Source organism: Grammomys surdaster, unplaced genomic scaffold (genome assembly GCF_004785775.1).
Source record: "Grammomys surdaster isolate TR1022 unplaced genomic scaffold, NIH_TR_1.0 352, whole genome shotgun sequence".
NCBI classification, from domain to species: domain Eukaryota; kingdom Metazoa; phylum Chordata; class Mammalia; order Rodentia; family Muridae; genus Grammomys; species Grammomys surdaster.
Window position 1 is genome coordinate 368,086 of NW_021604771.1, and position 4,495 is coordinate 372,580.

At 37.1% G+C, this 4,495-nt stretch overlaps 1 pseudogene; it reads left to right on the forward strand.

Annotated features, from left to right (window-relative positions):
- Positions 1 to 1,767: 1,767 nt before the first annotated feature.
- LOC114631154 lies at positions 1,768 to 2,731 on the forward strand (annotated as a pseudogene).
- Positions 2,732 to 4,495: the final 1,764 nt, after the last annotated feature.

Sequence of the window (4,495 nt, forward strand, 5' to 3'; positions counted from 1 at the left end):
AAAGTGAAAATTAGTTATTAGAATGGTTTTGTCTTTCTCTCCATGGCTTACTAACTATGTCAATGATTTCATTAGTCTAAAGAAAATGTCTATTTCATGGCTCAGCACTTATTTCAAAATGTCCTTTAATGTGACATCTATATGTGAGACAACTGGTTTTAGGCTATTCGATGGAGGCATATTGTTCTTAAGCAACAAATAAATAAAGGAATAAATAAATGAATAAATAAATAAAATGAATTGCAGTTGAAACATGAGCTTTACAAATCCATAATTTAAATAATCCATGAATATAAAGCATTAATGGTAATGGTGGTAATAATTTTTATTGTGGTTCACAAAAGAAGGAGATGACTCAGATCTGTGTCCAGCACCTGATCCCTTAGAAAAACACTTTAAAACTCAGACAGTTATGAATCAATGATACACTAGGATCCCTCAAAATTTTTCCACAATAGATGATACATGGATAAATCAAGGTTCTTCTGTATGAACAGAAAACTAGTATATTTTTAAAATAATATTTTGTATTCTGTCATTATGATGAGTAGTGTGAAAATATATCAACACTATATGGATTAATTTGGAGGACATATTTCATTCACTCTTTTTTATAAAGATTTATTTATTTATTTGTTTGTTTGTTTTTTATTTAATGTATGTGACTACACTATTGCTTACTTCAGACACAACAGAAAGAGAGAATCTGATCCCATTTCAGACAGTTGTGAGCCACCATGTAGTTGAACTCAGAACATCTGGAAAAGCAGTCAGTGCCCTTAACCACTGAACCATCTTTCTAGTTCCTCACTCACATTCTTTTATAAGGAATAGATTTTAATATTGTGTTACAATTTTGAAATTTTCTTTATTTATATTTTATATGCACTGGAGTTTTGCATGCAGTTATGATTGTGAAGGTCTAAATCCCCTGCAATTGGAGTTACACACAATTCTGAGCAGTCATAAGAGTGGTGGTATTGAACCTGCATCCTCTGGAAGAGCAAGATAGTGCTCGTAATTGCTGAGCTATCTCTCCATCACTTTATTATATTTTCAAGAATATACTTACTTTATTTTATGCATATTGTTGTTTTGCATGTATGTATGATAGGAAATACATGAATAGCTGGGCAGTGGTGGTGCACGCCTCTAATCCCAGCACTTGGGAGGCAGAGGCAGGTGGATTTCTGAGTTCGAGGCCAGCCTGGTCTACAGAGTGAGTTCCAGGACAGTGAGGGCTACACAGAGAAACCCTGTCTCGAAAAAAAAAGAAAAGAAAAGAAAAGAAAAGAAAAGAAAAGAAAGAAAAGAAAAGAAAAGAAAAGAAATACTTGAATAAAGTGCCACAATGCTGAGTAGCGGATACTAGAACTAGAATCATCTCCCCAACAAATAATTTATATTCCTTAACACATTGTTATATCATGAGGAATGATGTCTAATTCTCATGAATCAAAAATGCACACCTGTCTACAAATATTCCTGCATGCATATGAAGAGCACATGTTAGGTTAAATGTGTGTCATAATGTGGGACAAGAGATGTAGAGTTGCATCACACAATCAGTTCTATCAAGAGTATAGGGAAAGGAAAATAAGTGTAAAGATGATATCCTGGATCAATGTCCATTCTGTGTTTTCCAGAAAAAAGGCTTCTGTAATGTGTCAAATCAGTGCAACTTTTTTCAAGAAAACAAGCTCCAAGTCAATTAAAAATCTGAGATGATTGAGGAGACTTCTGAAGAAAGCACTGTTCAACCTGATCCTTATGTCATTGTCCAATGACGCCATCTCCATGTTGTCTCAAAACAAAACCCTGAAAACCACAGAAGAAGTTGCTCTTCAGACCTTTTTGCTTTGCCAGATTGGGGTTGGGACTGTGGGCAACATCCTTCTGTTTGTCCATAATTTCTCTCCAATTCTGACTGACTCCCAACTGAGGCCCATACAAGTCATTCTAACCAACTTGGCTGTGGCCAATGCCTTCATTCTGCTTCCGTTGCCATTTTCATACAATATGATGGGTTTTGTTCCAAGGAAGCCTGCAACTGACCTCACATGTAAACTTGGATACTTCTTTCACGGGGTGGCTCGAGGCACAAACATGTGCTCCACCTGTGCCCTGAGCACCTACCAGTTTCTCACTCTTGTTTCTGGTAACTGGGCTAGGGTCATGTTCAGAGAAATATCCTCCAAAGTTCTAAGTTATTCTTGTTACAGTTGCTGGTTGCTCAGTGTCTTAAATAGTGCTTACATACCAGTAAAGGTCAGTGGTCCGCAGAAATCACACAATGACACTGATTCTAAAGGCATGTGGGTCTGCTCCACCTCTGGGTTCAGTGTAGGCATTAGATTCTTGCGGTTTTCCCATGACATCATGTTCATTGGCATCATGATCTGGACAAATGTCTCCATGGTGATTCACCTAAACAGACACCACAAGAAAATGCACTATATACATAACACTAATCAGAACCATAGAGGTCAGGCTGAGACCAGAGCAGCCCACACCATCCTGATGCTGGTGGTCACATTTGTGAGCGTATATATCCTAGATTGTATTTGTACTTTTGTTCATATTTCTTTTGTGGACTCTCGTCTCTGGTTGAGGTATGTCAAAGAACTTCTGGCTCTAAGCTTCCCCACCATTTCTCCCTTACTGTTGATCTTTAGGGATTCTAAGGGTCCTTGTTCTCTGCTCTTCATTGATGGCCTGGAAATCCACATGACTGAGGAGCCATTACAGAGTAACAGTAAGGTCAAAACATTTCCAAACCCCAAAAAACCTCAACCTGACACAAGCATGAGTAGTACTGATCCTGTCTTCCTCTAATGATGAATCTACCCACAGACATAGCCACTCCATCCTGCAGCTCTGCCACCCTTGAGGTAGTCATGTAGCCTAGTGTCCATGATTCAGGGTAAACTTCGTATCTCCTTGTAAGAACTTATCCAGCTATCACCAGGAATTCCTCTTCAGGCAAATGAAGTATTCCAACTGCCTCAGCCTCTGCCAATGATGTACACTCATCTCTGAAATGCCTACTTATTCCCCAAGGGTTATATAGACCATGCTGCCTTCAATAAAGATGCCTGTTTCCCTGAAAACTATCTCCAGAGATGGCCGTTTCTCCTGAACTCACATTCGCTGAGATTCTACTAATATTCCTGTATAAATAAACATGTTTCTCAGTTGTATAAAAGAGGGCTACTTATTTCTTTGAGATTCTTTTCTATCCAGTCACCTTTCTGAAGTTGCTTATCATCTGTTGGTGTTCTCTGGTATAATTTCTGTGGTCATTCATATATATACTATCGTGTCATCTGTGGATAGTGGTATTTGATTGCTTCTTTCCCAATTTGTATCCCACTGGTTTCCTTTTGTTCTCTTATAGCTCTAGCTAGAACTTCAGCCAGTATATTGACTAGAGAGGGAAAGCATGGGCAGCCGTCTCTTTTCCCTTACTTTAGTGCACTGCTTTCATTTTCTCCCCATTTACTTTAAAGTTGACTATTGGCTTGCAGTATACTACCTTTGTTTTAGTTTTGTACGTGTCTTTTATTCCTGATCTCTCTAAAACTTCTAATATAAAGGGGTGTTCAATTTTGTCAAAGGCTTTCTCAGCATCTAAGTATATGATGCTGTAATTTTTCTTTCAGTTTGTTTGTATAGTGGATTACATTCACAGATTTTCATATATTGAGTCATCTCTGCATCTCCAAGATTAAGCCTAATTGATCACGTTGAACAATGTCTTTGATGAGTTCTTGGACTTGATTTGTGAGTATTTTATTGGGTATTTTTGCATCACTGTTCATAAGAGAAATTGGTTTGAAATTCTATTTCCTGAAATTCTATTTCTTTGTTGTGTCTTTGTGTTGTTTAGGTATCAGGGTGACTGTGGCCTTGCAGAATGAGTTTCACAATGTTACCTCTGTCTCTATTGGTGGGATACTTTCAGGACTATTTTTAATTAGCTCTTAATAGAAAGTCTAATATAGTTCTACCCAAAACCATCTATCTGGCTTTGAGTTTTTATTTTATTGGGAGACTTGTAATGATTGCTTCTATTTATTTAAGGGTTATAGGACTTTTTAGTTCATTTATCTGATATTCATTCATCTTTGATAAGTGGAGTCTATCAGGACTACCATCCATTTCACTTAGATTTTCTAATTTTGTGATATACAGACTTTTGAAGAAAGACCAAATGATTCTTTGGATTTTCTGTGTCTGTTGTTATGTCTCCATTTCTGTTTCTGATTTTGTTTATTTGAACATTGTCTTTTTGCCTTTTACTTAGGTTGGCTAAGGGCTTATCAGTCTTGTTGATTTTCTCCAAAAAGAAAAAAAAACAGTTCTTGGTTTTGTATCTCTCTCAGCCATTCTTTTTGTTTCAAAGTCACTGATTTGATCAGTGAGCTTGGTTATTTCCTGCCATCTATTACTCATGGGTGTTTCTATCTTTTTTCCTAAAGCTTTCAAGTGTGCT